Genomic DNA, 19,122 nt, shown 5'->3' with positions numbered 1-19,122 from the left:
ACAACCCCATGTGCTCCACTTAGCAAACAAAGGTCGAAAACTTAATCTGTAGGAAGCCCTGGAAATCAAAAAAACATCGACCCACAGTACTGATTTAATATTAAATGACCAACTACGTCTAGGCGCTTCAGTCTGGAACCGCGTGACCGCTATGGTCGCAGGTTCGAATCCTGTCTCGGGCATGGATGTGTGTGATGTCCTTAGGTTAGTTAGGTTTAAGTAGTTCTAAGTTCTAGGGGACTGATGACCTCAGATGTTAAGTCCTATAGTGCTCAGAGCCATTTGCACCAACTACGTCTCAGTATTTCCCGTCTTCTAAACGTCACCAAATCCTTACAGTTTTCCAATTGTTTTTACATTGTCCTATTGTATTCCTAATTTTACTGTATTTTTTTATTGCGACTGTTGATGTACCCCACATATTTTGTTGTTTTATAACATCTTCCTTACAATAACAGAAATTCTTCAGACCTCTTACATATAATATAGCTTACGTATTTTCTGTTATAATTGTCATTTACGTCGTTTACGTTGTTCTGTATCAGCTTCCGTTCGTAATTACTTCTCAAGCTATTCTCCAGTACTCGTGTCTTAGAATAATTATATTGTGACTGTTAATTTAATTTGAACTGTTAGGTAAGCTCTGTTTCTTCCAGATTTAGTGGTAATGTTTTTTCTGATTTATAAACTTTGTTCATTTAGCATATATTGCGTTACCACTGCACTGTCAAAGATGACGTTTACTCGTGTTTCTACCTCCCATTTGATGTGTAACATCCTTTTCAATGTTCTTCGACGACGACTGTCAGTTAGTTTGGGTCTTGTAATCCGAAAACAGGTTGACTATATAAACTGATACTCAGACATACATAATATTCTGCTTTTCATTTATGACTGTGAAGTGCATTTCCTTAGAACTCTCTAGTAAACCTTAATGTGACAGCTTCTGAAATACAGTTTTTTTGGTCATTGTATGTAAAATAGCTTCTGATGCATACTTGGAAAAATGTATGTGTAGATGATGCACGCTGTTTGACTCTCTCTTCGATAATTGTCGATTTGTGTACACAAGCAGCACATACATTCACAGACAGACAATTCGCGGATCGTCAATTGTGTGTATCACTAGCGGACTAATCGTGACGAAACAGAGGCTTAAGCAAAGCAAAGTAGAAATATGTATCACTTTTGCCTCAGGGTTGTGTCTGTGAAGAAAACGTTAGAGTGTGAAAAGTTGAATCTTCGGCGTCAGCCATTCTTCCAACGTAACAAGGAAATGACACCGCAATTGGTGTTACTTGAGTACATGTTACACGGTGGCTAGTTAGAAAGTATCATCTCGAAACAAAAAAGATAAGTAATTACTTACGCTTTTTTGCAGTCCCAGTACAAAATGGAATGCTCGTGATACCGTAGCGTAGCATACGGCATCAAAACGGCGCAGGCCATTGGTAGAGCAGTAGTTAGTTTGCCGCGGCAGCAGAAGTGTTACAGCTATGTCAGACCACTGCAAATGACGACTTTAGCAATGTGGATTGTCCTCATCCAGCTGCCACATTTCCGCAGCTGTCAAATGAATTATGACACTACACCACAGTCCATCAGTGCCTGTGACTTGATAAGCAATTCTGGCGGAAGGAGTCCGTGGTGTATCGGAAACGCAGACACGTACTTGCAAAGTAATTACGTAACTTTATTTGTTTTTCGAGGTAATAATTAAATAGTTGTGACTGCCCTTGATAGATATAAAGCGGAACCCGAGCTGATCAGCGCTGTCCCCTTCTGCTGAAGAGCAGTGAGGCCGGTGGCGCTGCCGCTGCCCGGAAGCCGCCCACGTGCTCCGTGGCTGTAGCAGCAGCAGCAGCAGCAGCAGCCATCCAGCTAGCCAGCCCGTATTGATCGGCACCCAGCCCTGCTCTGGTCTGGTCCGCTCTGCCGCCTGGGCCACAAACGCCGCTCCGCCGTCTGCCGGGCACAACACGCCCATACGGGCTCTGCGTGTACGGCTCAGCTCAAGTCCACTACTTCAGCTTCTCTGTCGAGGCCTTCCAACGGCAAAATAACTTCTAAAGAAAGTGACCGTCTCTCGAAAAGAACCCGCCCTCTACTTCGTACTTCAATAAATTAGTGACGTTACACTGAGGGGACAAGTGACGGGATACCTCCTTTAGCCCGACGTAGTGCAGCATCTTGACTTGGCATGGGCTCAAGCAGTCGTTGGAAGTTCCCTGCAGACATGCTGCCTCTATAGCCGTCCATAATTGCGGAAGTGTTGTCGTTGCAGGTGTATGTGTATGGAATGTCCTCGTGATTATGTCCCATAAATGATCCATGGGATTCATGTAGAGTGATTTGGCTGGCCAAATCATTCGCACCAATTGTCCAGAACGTTCTTCAAACAAATCGCGAACAGTTGTTGCCTGGAGACGTGACACATTGTCATCCTAGAAAATTCCATCCTTATTCGGGAACATGAAGTTAATAAATGGTTGCAAATGGTCTCCAAGTAGCCGAACATAACCGTTTCCACTCAATGATCGGTTTAGTTGGACCAGAGGACCCAGTCTGTCCAGTGCAAACATAGCCCACACTTTGGAACCACGACCAGCTTGCCCAGTACGTTGTTGACTACTGGGGTCCACGGCGTCGTGGTGTGTGCGTCACATTCGAACACTGCCTACAGCTTTTACCAACTGAAATCGGGACTCGTCTGAACAGGCCACGGTTTTCCAGTCGTATAGGCTCACGAGCCCAGGAGAGGCGCTGCAGGCGATGTACTGTTATCAAAGGCACTCGCATCGGTCGTCCGCTGCCATAGCTCAGTAACGTCAAATTTTGCCGCGCTATCCTAACGGATACATTCGTTGTACGTCCCACATTAATTAGTGCGGTTATGTCATGCAGTGTTGCTTGCCTGCTAACATTGACAACTCTTCGCAAACGTCGCTGCTCTCGGTCGTTAAGTGAATGCCGCCGGCCAATGCGTTATCCGGTGTGAGAGGTAATACTGAGAGGCAATACCTGAAATTTGGTATTCTCGGCACACTCTTGACACTGTGGAGCTCGGCATACTGATTTCCCTAACCATGTTCGAAATGGAATGTCCCGATCATCTAGCTCCAACTACTATTTCGCGTTCAAAGTCTGTTCATGTCCGTCGCGCGGCCATAATCATATCAGAAACCTTTTCACATGAAATACCTGAGTAGAAATGACAGTTCGGCCAATGCATTGCCCTTTTATATCTTAGTAGGCGATTCTGCCCCCATCTGTGTATGTGCATTTCGCTATCCCATGGTTTTTATAACCTCAGTGTGAAAAGAAAAAAAAGTCTCGTAGACTCAAAAGTGGGAGGTAACGTCAAGAACCAAAATGTGGTATCAATGTGGTTGTATCTCTCATTTAGGCTACCTGTGAATAAATACAAACATGTAGTTGGATAGATGTTAGGAAGCACAATCAAACTGAGTACTGCTATTATCGTTTATGTCATGGAGTGACATGTTTTCGTTATATTCTGGCACTGTTCAGGTGGTCTTCAGGAATAAAAAGTGTAAATGAAATTCAAACCTAAAACTTCGCTCGAAGATACCCGTTCAGTTTATCACAGTTCCCTTTGTTGCCATTAACAGCCCCACTAGCTTCTACCCAATGTGAGGTTACTCATTTTAACACCCTAGTTCAAATGGCTCTGAGCACTATGGGACTTAACTCCTGAGGTCATCAGTCCCCTAGAACTTAGAACTACTTAAACCTAACCAACCTAAGGACATCACGCACATCCATGCCCGAGGCAGGATTCGAACCTGCACCCGTAGTGGTCGCGCGGTTCCAGGCTGTAGCGCCTAGAAACGCTCGGCCACTCCGGCCGGCAACACCCTAGTCCTCGAGGGGAACACCATACGTTGAGTTCTATTTTTATTTTTAAGATTTGTGAGCTTCGAACTTATTTATCGGTTAGACAATTAATACCTTTTGCCATTCCATTTCCTGTATTAACTCGGGATGAGACGTGTTACTTACGATTGCATAACATCCTAATGTATGTGTGTTGCGAGAAGTACGACTGGTACGCAAATTGTCAACAACAGCCTACCTTTAACTAAGTATTGGAACTAATAGAAAGAGGAAGAGGTAATATTCTCAGTGCGGAATCCGTTTTTTTTTTTTTTTTTTTTCCAAAACATACGAGCTGCCATCTACACGGATGGTCCAATAGAGTGGGGAACAGGCAGTAACAGTGTGAGTTGCATCAGTTTGGTGGACAGATCGCATCATAGTGTCATGGCCTGAGAAACGACTACCTTCTCTTCCTTCTGAAGGAAATGGCACAAGGTGTAATAGACATGTCCCAGAGACTATCGCTTGTAATCTGCTTCTTTTTATTCACAAAATTTGTGTGTTCTTGATTGATGCGTTCTAACGCTATCGTGTCCTGTGTCGCCAACCTCTTGTGAAGCCATGAAATGATCGATATCGCAAATACAGCAGGAAGAAACAGAAGAAAAACCTGTGGGCGCTGTAACTATTGCGTTTATTTCACATGGTGGCACTTCATCCGATAAAAATCGGATGTATTCCAGACACACTTCGGATTAAAATTTTATGGCCACCTGCAAAACACGGGAAGTACGCGGTAGTGTGAAGGACTACCTCGGAGTGAGGACAACGCAGTTCTGGGACAGAGCAGACCCCATCAGATGCGGTATGACGTGTATAGGGAAGACTGTGGTCACTGTGGAAGACAGCTGACGCGAACACCAGCGGCGTACTAGACCACTGCAGCCAAGTAAATATGCAGTCGCAGAGCACTGTCTCTAAGAATGACAAAGCATGGACTACAACAGTGCAAAGGCTTCGATGCAGACTTCATACTGTTCAAAGTAATGGAACTGTGTTTTTGATTTATATACGAAAAAATGACAGTTTAATCAGCCGTAACATGGCTAAAACCGTAGCAAGACCCGGGTTAGTTAAAAGTGTTGAGAGGTCCCCTGCAATAATAACGAACTGGCTTCCGATACAAGTAGAGCACCAACGGGTACGTCACACATTTGACGCAGGACTGCGGGCGGAATGGTAATGGTAACCGCCATAAACCACTGAAGGCGACCAACGTGGAGCTAAAGGCGGTGATCTTACTGTATCGGGACGTTAAACCTTAATCTTCCTTCCTTTGAGGACGAATTCCCTTGGAGGCCAACGTATCGACAGGAGACACGAAAGATAAAGACAGTCTCGGCTGCCGTGTATCATACAGTTGACTGGGCTCGCATTCGGGAGGACGACGGTTCAATCCCGTCTCCGACCATCCTGATTTAGGTTTTCCGTGATTTCCCTAAATCGCTCCAGGCAAATGCCGGGATGGTTCCTTTGAAAGGGCACGGCCGATTTCCTTCCCCATCCTTCCCTCACCCGAGCTTGCGCGCTCCGTCTCTAATGACCTCGTTGTCGACGGGACGTTAAACACTAATCTCCTTCTCCTCCTCCTCCTCCTCATACAGTTGATCTGCTTCTGCATATGGTATTAGCCTTTTAATTTTTGTCTCTCAATCCTTTCACACCACAATGTAAATAAGATAGCCTCTAGTCTGCACTGCATAGTTCAGTAATTAACACAGTGTATAGGCGAGCTACAGTGGGCTGCAGGTCTGTATGCGCCGTTCTATGGCCTTTATGCTGGTATTTGTAGGAGCTTACCGGGTTAACAATGTAGCGACATGTTTTCAGAGGAGGAACCCTGTCTTTAAAGTGTTACAGCGGTAATGGCAATCTGAATAGGGGTATGATAACAGCTCTTCTTCCCATTTTCTATTCACTTGCTTCGCTGTATCCCTTTTCTCTTTACGATTCTCGATTCACTTTCTTCGTCGTCATATTCTGTTACTCCATTGTTTTTTTCTATTACTTGTCGAATTGATTAAAGTTGTCCGACAGTATGACGCGCCAAGTAACAATACGATAACTGCGCTATGGCGTGTTGCGTATATCACTTTGTATGAGGCACACTCCAAGCGTATTGGCAGCCAAAATCTGTGGCGCCTGACGCTCCGCTATTGTTTAGATCAGTAGGGTACCACTCCCCAAAGTTCTTTCTAAATATGAAATGGCGAGAGCTACTGAAATGTATTTTCTACTGTTTTCGTTAGAACAGATGAAATACAGGACATATTGTGATGATCTTATTTTTTTTAATAGGGCTGATGAGTTTTCAATTGGAGAGTTCTAGCCCTTTTAGTTTGATGGATGTTGACCGTCCCTGGCGTTTTTATTCGAAGTTTTTGCTTCTATTTCCGGCCCATGAGACTAAACTCGGCGGCTGATGCGTAGCTACCGAATGCTGTGAGAATAGTTAGGATAGACTCGCATCCAGAAGCAAAGCAGTAATTGGTGGCCCTCTGATGTTACTTTCAATGATGATGGTGAGAGATGGTAAATACGCAGTCGCAGAGCACTGTCTCCAAGAACGACACACCATGGACTACAACTGTACAAGGCTTCCATGCAGACTTCATACTATTCAAGCTAATAGGACTATGTTTTCGATTTAGATACGAAAAATGACAGTTTACTCGGTTAATGATTAAAACATTTTTTCGGTAATTAAAGGAAGACAAATATTAAGAGAAGGTAGGAAGAGCGACTGGACAGGACAAGCCCGAGCATGAGATACGCCATATTTTCAGGACAATCATTCCATTATTACCGTTAATCGCCTTATCGAATTTATGTATGCATGAAGTGACTACATCGATGGTCTGTTTACGCTCTGATGCAAAATTGTTCGGCAAACAGACAATTTTGGACGTTGTCTATGAAGCTGGTTGTCGTTGCTGGTGTCCAGATTGTATACCAGTCAGGTTCCTCTCAGAGTATGCTGATAAAATAGCTCCATATTTAGCAATTATATACAACCACTCGCTCACAGAAAGATCCCTACCTAAAGACTGGAAAGTTGCTCAAGTCACACCAATACCCAAAAAGGAAGTAGGAGCAACCCGCTGAATTACAGGCCCATATCACTAACGTCGATTTGCAGTAGGGTTTTGGAACATACACTGTATTCGAACATTATGAAGTACTTCGAAGAAAACGATTTATTGTCACATAGCACGGTTTCAGAAAATATCGTTCTTGTGAAACACAACTAGCTCTTTATACTCATTAATTAATAAGTGCTATCGACAGGTGATGTCAAATTGATTCCATATTTTTAGATTTCCAGAAGGCTTTCGACACCGATACTCACAAGCGGCTTCTAACCAAACTACGTACCTATGGAGTATCACCTCAGTTGTGAGACTGGATTCGTGATTTCCTGTCAGAAGGGTCACAGTTCGTAGTAATAGACGGAAAGTCATCGAATAAAAAAGAAGTAATATCCGGCGTTCTCCAAGGAAGTGTTATAGGCCCTCTATTGTTCCTGATCTATATTAACGATATAGGAGACAATCTGAGTAGCCGTCTTGGATTGTCTGAAGATGATGCTGTCATTTACCGTCTTGTAAAGTCATCAGATGACCAAAACGAATTGCAAAATGATTTAGATAAGATATCTGTGTGGTGCGAAAAGTGGCAGTTACCCTGAATAAAGAAAAGTGTGAAGTTATTCACATGAGTACTAAAAGAAATCCGCTAAATTTCGATTACGCGATAAGTCACACAAATATGAAGGCTGTAAATTCAACTAAATACTTACAGATTACAATTACAAATAACCTAAACTGGAACGATCACATAGACAATATTGTGGGTAGAGCAAACCAAACACTGCGATTCATTGGCAGAACACTTAGAAGGTGCAACAGGTCTACTAAAGAGACTGCTTACACCACGCTTGTCCGCCTTATTCTGGGGTATTACTGTGCAGTGAGAGATCCGCATCACGTGGGACTGACGGATGACATCGAAAAAGTACAAAGAAGGGCAGCTCGTTTTGTATTATCGCGAAATAGGTGAGATAGTGTCACAGACATGATACTTGAATTGGAGTGGCAATCATTAAAACAAAGACGTTTCTCGTTGCGACGGGATCTTCTCATGAAATTTCAATCACCAGCTTTCTCCTCCGATTGCGAAAACATTCTGTTGGCACCCACCTACACAAGGAGAAATGATAATCACGATAAAATAAGAGAACCCTGGGCTCGAGCAGAAAAATTTAAGTGCTCGTTTTTCCCGCGCGCCCTTCGTGACTGGAACGGTAGAGAGACAGCTTGAAGGTGGTTCACTGAATCCTCTGCCAGGCACTTCATTGTGAATAGCAGAGTAATAATGTAGATGTCATGAGGGCATTCGTTGAAACTGAAGCTGACGGTACACGGGAGAGGAGAGCGTTGTTCACAAGTCACATGCTTAAACATACAGCAAACAGTTGCTATTGGCCAACAGATTCATCGAAACAACACGTTTTGGGTGCCCGGATGCATCTTATCTCGGTCTTGTCAAGTTACTCTAGTTTCCGTCTGTGAGTGAATCAAGCAACACGGGTTGTCCTTGTTGCAGTTAACGTTGATTTCAATTTGTTGTGCAGTGCGGAGCAAAAATTCAAAACGGAAATTTGAAATTTTGAATTAAGTATATGAGAACAAGAAAATACTTGTCAAGAATAAATGATAATGAAATGTTAATGTTGGTGGGAGCTTTGCAACACGTAGTTTCATTGCAAAAAAAAAAATTGTTCAAATGGCTCTAAGCACTATGGGACTTAACATCTGAGTCATCAGTCCCTTAGACTTAGAACTGCTTAAACCTAGCTAACCTAATGACATCACACACATCCATGCCCGAGGCACAATTCGAACCTGCGACCGTAGCAGCCATGCGGTTCCGGACTGAAGCACCTAGAAACGCTCGGCCACAGCGGCCGGCAGTTTCATTGCATTATCGGCAAAGAAAGACATAGCGAAATTATGAAAAGAATAATTAACGTAAAACAGGGAGAGTTTAATCTTTCGGTAGACTCGTACGTCGATTTCGCCAATTAAATAGCCGAAATGTTTCTGAGAAGATGAAAGTTCCGTACATCGGTCATCAGTCTAATAAAAAGGGACAGGCAAAATATAGAAAATAAAACGCGTTTGACTTAGCTTCCCTACATCGAAATTTTGGTCAGTGTTACAAACCTGCCTTAAATTTATATTTTACTTCATAAATTACTTAATCTTTGAAATGTTATTGGTTACATAAATTTTTCGATTGTAGTGCTCAATGCCTGACCACAATACGCTGTTACCTTAACATCATTGGTTTTTGAGAAAAGCTAAATGTTAAAGAATGTTCTGATGGGAACTCTAACCAAAATCGTGACATTGTTAATATCAAGATGATGATACAGAGCAGACTAGAACATGTCATGTGCATGCTTCACGCTAAAGCAGTCTTTCCTTATCTGTCTTTTCTTTGAGTATTCTTTTTCTGACTCACTGACTAAAATCCCGGCTGCAGAAAAACGACGATTGTTTAAATCACTCAGCTTTAATGATGTGACATACCCTGAATGACACCTTAAACTTCAGAGCGTTTTAATTCATCTAAGATTAGTACTATTCAAAACCGAACATGCATCGTCTGAAGTGGTTTCAGCCGCCACTGTGAGGGGGAAAAAAGTACCCCGCTTGTATCTTTTCCAAGTGAGACAGTTCCAACTTTCGTTTTTTTTTGCGTGTGCACTTACTTTGAAGCTTTAACTACTGTCTACAGTATAATGATTCCAGTTTCAGGTAACTATGGTTGTGTAAGTATAAAATTCCACCACTGCCGGAGATACTGAATTTCCGTCGTGAAACATCGCGGCGATAGTGGTTTTACGTTAGTACATAAATCGTGAAAACAAATAGACCACAAAGTTCTATGCAATTTTCTCACACTTCTGTAGTTGTCGCTTATGTCCCAGCCACAGTACACTTGTAAAACATGAATTACTTAGTGTATAAGACCGTTAAGGTCCCTCGAGGTTTGCGAGCCATAAATTTTCGTTTAAATGTACATTCTTAATTTTAAAAATCTAAATCCTAATTTTGGCGTGACCGGGTTACGTATACGACTAGGAGAACAGTGTGAATCTCCCAATCAAAAGAAAGATGCCGAAGTGAAGAGGTTACTGGAAGTCACGAGTAAAATGTTATCGACCGAATGCAGACAATTGCACCAATGATTTGTTCTATATGCTTACGTATGAGATCGAAATATAAACATACATTTACGACATTAAAATGCTGTCGCATTAAGCTCGAAGAATAACTGGTTAGAAAACAGAGGAGAAAAATTTCATTTGTGTGGGAATTCCTAAGGGACCAAACTGCTGAAGTCATCGGCCGCTAGATTTACACACTACTTACACAACTTATGCTAAGAACAAAAAACACACACACACTCATGCCCGAGGGAGTACTCGAACCTTCGGCGAGAGGGGCCGCACAATTCGCGACATGGCGCCTCAAGCCCCGCGGCCACAGCGCGCCGCCAGAGGAGAAAGTTTTTGTCTCAGACCGCGAGGAGCACTCGGATCGCACAAATGAGAAGCTCATTTCCAAAAGGAACCAAATCCGAAAATGGAATAACAGGTGGCAACACAACTTGGAACTATTACGTATGTAATAAGAACGGTTATGCATGCCGGAACGTACCACATAAGTTATATGTTCCCCCTTAAGACTTGCTCTTCCTGGCGAAGAGTAGGAAATTCATTCTCATTTCTTTTCCAAGAAGTACCAAATCCTGGCAGCCAATGACGTCACACACAAGGAGTCTGATATTCGTTTACTTCACACTGTATGTTGTAAGGACGTGTCTTTTTATCTTTATTGCAAGTTTTTAATTAAATTATGGAATATGATACACTATGTGATCAAAAGTATCTGGACAGCCCCAAAAACATACGTTTTTCATATTAAATGCATTGGTGCTGCCACCTACTGCCAGGTACTCCATATCAGCGACCTCGGTAGTTACTAGACATCGCGAGAGCAGAATGGGGCGCTCCGCGGAACTCGAGGACTTCGAACGTGATCATATGTTTGGGTGTCACTTGTGTCATACGTCTGTACGCGAGATTTCCACATTCTTAACATCCCTAGGTTCACTGTTTCCGGTGTGATAGTGAAGAGGAAACGTGAAGGGACACGTACAGCGCAAAAGCGCACACGCCGACCTCTGTTGACTGACAGGGACCGCCAACAGTAGAAGAGGGTCGTAACGTGTAATAGGTAGACATCTGTCCAGACCGCCACACGGGAATTCCAAACTGCCTCAGGATCCACTGCATGTGCTCTGACAGTTACGCGGGAGGTGAGAAAACTCCGGTAAATGCCAAACGACGCCTCGCTTGGTGTAAGAAGCGTAAACATTGGCCGGCTGAACAATGGAAAAACGTTGTGTGGAGTGACGAATCACGGTACACATTCCGGCGGTCCGATGGCAGGGTGTGGGTATGGCGAATGCCCTCCCGTAGAACACCATTGGGATGTTTTGGAACGCCGACTTTAGTGTCAGGCCTCACAGACCGCCATCGATCTCTCTCCTCAGTGCAGCACTCCGTGAAGAATGGGCTGTCATTCCACAAGGAACCTTTAGCACATGATTGAACGTATGCCTGCGAGAGTGGAAGCTGTCACGAAGGCTAAGAGTAGTCCAACACCATACTGAATTCCAGCATTACCGATGTAGGGCGCCACTAACTTGTAAGTCACTTTCAGCCAGGTGTCCGGATACTTTCAATCACATAGGGAAACAGTGGTTGGGAAGGGCGTGAGACAGGGTTGTAGTATCTCCCCGATGCTATTCAATCTGTATAGTGAGCAAGCAGTAAAGGAAACAAAAGAAAAGTTCGGAGTAGGCATTAAAATCCATGGAGAAGAAATAAAAACTTTGAGGTTCGCCGATGACATTGTAATTCTGTCAGAACAGCAAAGGACTTGGAGGAGCAGTTGAACGGAATGGGCCGTGTCTTGAAAGGAGGATATAAGATGAACATAAACAAACGCAAAACGAGAATAATGGAATGTAGTTGAATTAAGTCGGGTGATGCTGAGGGAATTAGATTAGGAAATGAGACACTTAAAGTAGTAAAGGAGTTCTGCTATTTGGGGAGCAAAATAACTGATGATGGTCGAAGTAGAGAGGATATAAAATGTAGACTGGCAATGGCAAGGAAAGCGTTTCTGAAGAAGAGAAATTTGTTAACATCGAGTATAGATTTAAGTGTGATTAAGTCGTTTCTGAAAGTATTTGTATGGAGTGTGGCCATGTATGGAAGTGAAACATGGACGATAAATACCTTAGACAAGAAGAGAATAGAAGTTTTCGAAATGTGGTGCTACATATGAATGCTGAAGATTAGATGGGTAGATCTCATAGCTAATGAGGAGGTATTGAATAGAATTGGGGAGAAGAGGAGTTTGTGGTACAACTTGACTAGAAGAAGGGATCGGTTGGTAGGGCATATTCTGAGGCATCAAGGGATAACCAGCTTAGTATTGGAGGGCAGCGTGGAGGGTAAAAACCGTAGAGGGAGACCAAGAGATGAATACACTAAACAGATTCAGAAGGATGTAGGCTGCAGTAGGTACTGGGAGATGAAGAAGCTTGCACAGGATAGAGTAGCATGGAGAGCTGCATCAAACCAGTCTCAGGACTGAAGACCACAACAACAACAATAGTGTATATCAGATGGATGCTGTGAATTATCAACAGACACTCCAGAAGAACAGTTTCCAAATTTAACACATTTTTGCGGCAAAAGCTACCGAATTCATTTTTATTTATGTAATGATAATTAAAGAAATAAATATTTCACAGAGATACTTGGCGTAATGTATCTGAGCATCTCTCTAAATATAACAACACAGCTACAAGACATGTTGTGGTGCTACTGTGGATGTAAAACGTTTTTTGTCTGTGCTGTTAAATTAGATTTTATGGATTTAGTACCTTTCGAAACGAGCTTTTCAAGTGGCAGCACTGTCCGCTAATGGCAGGCATCAGGGTTCGGGTCCCAGACAGGGGCTCTGATTTAACTTCCCACACACCATCAAATACTATGAGTAGAAGAATCCGACCTCAGTTTACTGGAAGCCAGGTCAGCGCACAGAGCGTCCGCCACTGCCACAGATTGAGCCAGCCTCCGGTCCGTCCGTGGCTCGTGGCGACGCCGGCCGGCAGCCAGGGCGTGTTGTTCCGCGGACAGCCGCCGCCCATGGGCCACACTCAACAGGTGAGCAGATGCCGCACCGCCTCCGCCGTGGCTCACTAGTTCCTCTGTTCACTGCAGCAGGACACGAAATACTGTACAAATTTCCTCTGTTCCCTGCCAGATTCGATTATGTCGACTCCAGTCCGGAAACATTGCTTATTTTCATCTGGCAGTGTTACTTGTTCTGAATTATTAAAATCAGTCTCAGCTTCATCTGCTGTTGTGAGTCCAGGAGTTATTGCATGATACCATCAACTTGAGGAAAATTTTTTTCTATAATATACACAATCTCTGTCACAGAATGTGATTTTCGAAGGAAAGACCGACGCCAGCGATTCGAAATAATGCGATAATGAATGTCGAAAAGTTTTGCAACACCGGGACTCGAACACGGCACTCACGCTTAACGCGAGGAGTTGCCTTAACTCCCTCGGCCATCCGGATACCCATCCCGTCAGAACTACATTCTCAATTTCACACACCAGTAGCGTTCATTCATCTCAGCGAGTCCTGTATTCCTGCAAAAGGCTCTGACGCTGTTGTGCGTCGTCACTGAAGTTAAGGCAGTCACGCTTACAGATACACTCAGAATAACATATGTGTTGTGCCCGTTCTGTCGGACGCCGACACTTCAGTGTGGATGCGGATGCGGATGCAGGTGCTGATGCTCAGCAGGGTCCGAGCCTCTTGCGGGAACACAAGAATCGCTGTAAGTAGGTGTATGGACATCCTCCGTTACTGGGGTGTGACAAGTTGAGAGCTAGGTCGGACGGGAAGCGCGCCAGGTGGCCGAGGCGGTTAAGGCAACCGCTGGCGTTAAACGAGGGATGTGGGTTCGGGTCTCGATCCAGCACAAATTTTCAGCTTTCACCATCAAATTATTTCGATGCCCAGTTGCGGCTGGCGTCGGTCTATCCTTCGAAATTTACGGGAGTTTTATCAATCATCATTGTGGTATCTGTTCTGTCCGGGTTGTCAGATACGAAAAAACACTATATGTTGGCTATGTAATTGATTTTCAAATACATCTCAAGAGTCATAACACTGTGTGGCTAGCCACACTCTGTTCAACACATTATACTTAAACGATAACAGTTACATTTAATATTAGCGAATAGTGAGAATATTTTACTACATTCTGTCAATTAGATAGGATGATAACCAGTGTGTTCCATTTAGAAACACAGAGTGTGTGCACAACGAAACAGCATATCTGCCGTGAGGAATAATCACTGCAATTGTAGTATAGGGGTTGATGTTGCGTCCACTCGGTTTTTGTGCATAAATGATTTGCCACCATATATCCAAGTAGCTGGAATATTTTTCTTTGCTGGTGATACAAGTAGTAGCCGAATGAAACAACTTCAAGACTTGTAAATAAAATTTTCTTGAAAATCAGTAACTGATTCCTTTGGAAATAGACTGCCACTAAGCCTACAATAAATTCAACTCTGCTCTGCACAAGGCCTGACCACACCGTTGGAAATAAAGCTTGAGGACAAATCAGTAAATAAAACAAAATATTCTAAATTCTTACTTATTCAAATTGATACGAAGCAGAACTGGGAATGACAATTTACAGACCTTCTTCTACAACTCCAGCGTTAAGAATAATATCGTATTTTGGAGATTAAAATATCAAATAGTTGGCCGAATTTTTATTTGTTAACGATTTATGACGTTAAAGCTTATCAGGAAATGTATTGGCCACCCTCAAAAAACCCCACTGATAGCTTTGTGCGCTGGGACCTGGCAGGTAAGTGGGCCTGCAAACCGTGGCGGTTAGACGGTACGCATGTGTGTGCCAATCTGTTGTTGTAAGATGTGCCGATGTGGAGACGTGACACAATGTAAGACAGAAGCTATCACGTTTGGACGTGCCCATGACCATACCGTTAACGAAGTTGCCATATTTGTTGGTGTATAAGCATTAACTGTCCAGCTCGTCTGCAAGAAGTAATGTTCACTAGTAGCACGGCGTAAGGTCGTAATTAACGTTTCGTGAAAAACTAATAACCAACATGAACTAAGGATAGTGTCACGCCTTGTCAACAACAACCGATTTCGACTAACTGATCCAGCCCTCCAGAAGCACTGTTATATATTAAATACGTAAGCGGGCCCCCCCATGAACCATGGACCTTGCCGTTGGTGGGGAGGCTTGCGTGCCTCAGCGATACAGATAGCCGTACCGTAGGTGCAACCACAACGGAGGGGTATCTGTTGAGAGGCCAGACAAACGTGTGGTTCCTGAAGAGGGGCAGCAGCCTTTTCAGTAGTTGCAAGGGCAACAGTCTGGATGATTGACTGATCTGGCCTTGTAACAATAACCAAAACGGCCTTGCTGTGCTGGTGCTGCGAACGGCTGAAAGCAAGGGGAAACTACAGCCGTAATTTTTCCCGAGGGCATGCAGCTTTACTGTATGATTACATGATGATGGCGTCCTCTTGGGTAAAATATTCCGGAGGTAAAATAGTCCCCCATTCGGATCTCCGGGTGGGGACTACTCAGGAGGACGTCGTTATCAGGAGAAAGAAAACTGGCGTTCTACGGATCGGAGCGTGGAATGTCAGATCCCTTAATCGGGCAGGTATGTTAGAAAATTTAAAAAGGGAAATGGATAGGTTGAAGTTAGATATAGTGGGAATTAGTGAAGTTCGGTGGCAGGAGGAACAAGACTTCTGGTCAGGTGACTACAGGGTTATAAACACAAAATCAAATAGGGGTAATACAGGAGTAGGTTTAATAATGAATAGGAAAATAGGATTGCGGGTAAGCTACTACAAACAGCATAGTGAACGCATTATTGTGGCCAAGATAGATACGAAGCCCACGCCTACTACAGTAGTACAAGTTTATATGCCAACTAGCTCTGCAGATGACGAAGAAATTGAAGAAATGTATGATGAAATAAAAGAAATTATTCAGATTGTGAAGGGAGACGAAAATTTAATAGTCATGGGTGACTGGAATTCGATTGTAGGAAAAGGGAGAGAAGGAAACGTAGTAGGTGAATATGGATTGGGGGACAGAAATGAAAGAGGAAGCCGCCTGGTCGAATTTTGCACAGAGCACAACATAATCATAACTAACACTTGGTTTAAGAATCATGAAAGAAGGTTGTATACATGGAAGAACCCTGGAGATACTAAAAGGTATCAGATAGATTATATAATGGTAAGACAGAGATTTAGGAACCAGGTTTTAAATTGTAAGACATTTCCAGGGGCAGATGTGGACTCTGACCACAATCTATTGGTTATGACCTGTAGATTAAAACTGCAGAAAGGTGGGAATTTAAGGAGATGGGACCTGGATAAACTTAAAGAACCAGAGGTTGTACAGAGATTCAGGGAGAGCATAAGGGAGCAATTGACAGGAATGGGGGAAATAAATACAGTAGAAGAAGAATGGGTAGCTTTGAGGGATGAAGTAGTGAAGGCAGCAGAGGATCAAGTAGGTAAAAAGACGAGGGCTACTAGAAATCCTTGGGTAACAGAAGAAATATTGAATTTAATTGATGAAAGGAGAAAATATAAAAATGCAGTGAGTGAAACAGGCAAAAAGGAATACAAACGTCTCAAAAATGAGATCGACAGGAAGTGCAAAATGGCTAAGCAGGGATGGCTAGAGGACAAATGTAAGGATGTAGAGGCCTATCTCACTAGGGGTAAGATAGATACCGCCTACAGGAAAATTAAAGAGACCTTTGGAGAAAAGAGAACCACTTGTATGAATATCAAGAGCTCAGATGGAAACCCAGTTCTAAGCAAAGAAGGGAAAGCAGAAAGGTGGAAGGAGTATATAGAGGGTCTATACAAGGGCGATGTACTTGAGGACAATATTATGGAAATAGAAGAGGATGTAGATGAAGATGAAATGGGAGATATGATACTGCGTGAAGAGTTTGACAGAGCACTGAAAGACCTGAGTCGAAACAAGGCCCCCGGAGTAGACAATATTCCATTGGAACTACTGACGGCCGTGGGAGAGCCAGTCCTGACAAAACTCTACCATCTGGTGAGCAAGATGTATGAAACAGGCGAAATACCCTCAGACTTCAAGAAGAATATAATAATTCCAATCCCAAAGAAAGCAGGTGTTGACAGATGTGAAAATTACCGAACTGTCAGCTTAATAAGTCACAGCTGCAAAATACTAACACGAATTCTTTACAGACGAATGGAAAAACTAGTAGAAGCCAACCTCGGGGAAGATCAGTTTGGATTCCGTAGAAACACTGGAACACGTGAGGCAATACTGACCTTACGACTTATCTTAGAAGAAAGATTAAGGAAAGGCAAACCTACGTTTCTAGCATTTGTAGACTTAGAGAAAGCTTTTGACAATGTTGACTGGAATACTCTCTTTCAAATTCTAAAGGTGGCAGGGGTAAAATACAGGGAGCGAAAGGCTATTTACAATTTGTACAGAAACCAGATTGCAGTTATAAGAGTCGAGGGACATGAAAGGGAAGCAGTGGTTGGGAAGGGAGTAAGACAGGGTTGTAGCCTCTCCCCGATGTTGTTCAATCTGTATATTGAGCAAGCAGTAAAGGAAGCAAAAGAAAAATTCGGAGTAGGTATTAAAATTCATGGAGAAGAAATAAAAACTTTGAGGTTCGCCGATGACATTGTAATTCTGTCAGAGACAGCAAAGGACTTGGAAGAGCAGTTGAATGGAATGGACAGTGTCTTGAAAGGAGGATATAAGATGAACATCAACAAAAGCAAAACAAGGATAATGGAATGTAGTCTAATCAAGTTGGGTGATGCTGAGGGAATTAGATTAGGAAATGAGGCACTTAAAGTAGTAAAGGGGTTTTGCTATTTGGGGAGCAAAATAACTGATGATGGTCGAAGTAGAGAGGATATAAAATGTAGGCTGGCAATGACAAGGAAAGCGTTTCTGAAGAAGAGAAATTTGTTAACATCGAGTATAGATTTAAGTGTCAGGAAATCATTTCTGAAAGTATTCGTATGGAGTGTAGCCATGTATGGAAGTGAAACATGGACGATAATTAGTTTGGACTAGAAGAGAATAGAAGCTTTCGAAATGTGGTGCTACAGAAGAATGCTGAAGATTAGATGGGTAGATCACATAACTAATGAGGAAGTATTGAATAGGATTGGGGAGAAGAGAAGTTTGTGGCACAACTTGACCAGAAGAAGGGATCGGTTGGTAGGACATGTTCTGAGGCATCAAGGGATCACCAATTTAGTATTGGAGGGCAGCGTGGAGGGTAAAAATCGTAGAGGGAGACCAAGAGATGAATACACTAAGCAGATTCAGAAGGATGTAGGTTGCAGTAGGTACTGGGAGATGAAAAAGCTTGCACAGGATAGAGTAGCATGGAGAGCTGCATCAAACCAGTCTCAGGACTTAAGACCACAACAACAACACGTAAGCGGGGCAATAATTTTTGTGTTCAGATACGTCAAAACCCAAAAATCAAGGACGAGAAAAATTGATTACTTAGTGATTCCGCTTTTCCTTCCTTTACTGCAATGTCTTCCCTCACGAACGCCTGCGAGGAGGACTTCCTGCACAACTGCAAGGTTGATTTGTTGGCCGCTACTCTTGGGTGAATTCTTGTCATCGTTATTAAGGTTCTCGCACCGAAGTTAAACGATACGTTCCTGAAAAGTTATCAATATAGGACTGTTGAAATAGTAGCGTATGTGTTCTGACACTTCACAGAAGCTATTTACAATCAGTGAAGTTGGCATGGCCACCATGGCAAAAACTTCTGTTTGATTTCTCCTGAGAAAAAGCCTTTCTTTATCGGATTTCAGGGCTTTCAAACACTACTTTCTTTCCTCCGTTTTGACTGTTGTTGTTCTGCAGATTTCCGGATGAGTACTGCGGACATTAAAGTAAGTCGACTCTGTGCGACAGACCCAGTTACCAGTTCGAAGATTGTATTCTT

This window comes from Schistocerca piceifrons, chromosome 4 (genome assembly GCF_021461385.2).
Source record: "Schistocerca piceifrons isolate TAMUIC-IGC-003096 chromosome 4, iqSchPice1.1, whole genome shotgun sequence".
Taxonomy (NCBI): domain Eukaryota; kingdom Metazoa; phylum Arthropoda; class Insecta; order Orthoptera; family Acrididae; genus Schistocerca; species Schistocerca piceifrons.
The sequence above is the reverse complement of the archived record's forward strand: the minus strand, read 5'-3'. Positions refer to the sequence as shown.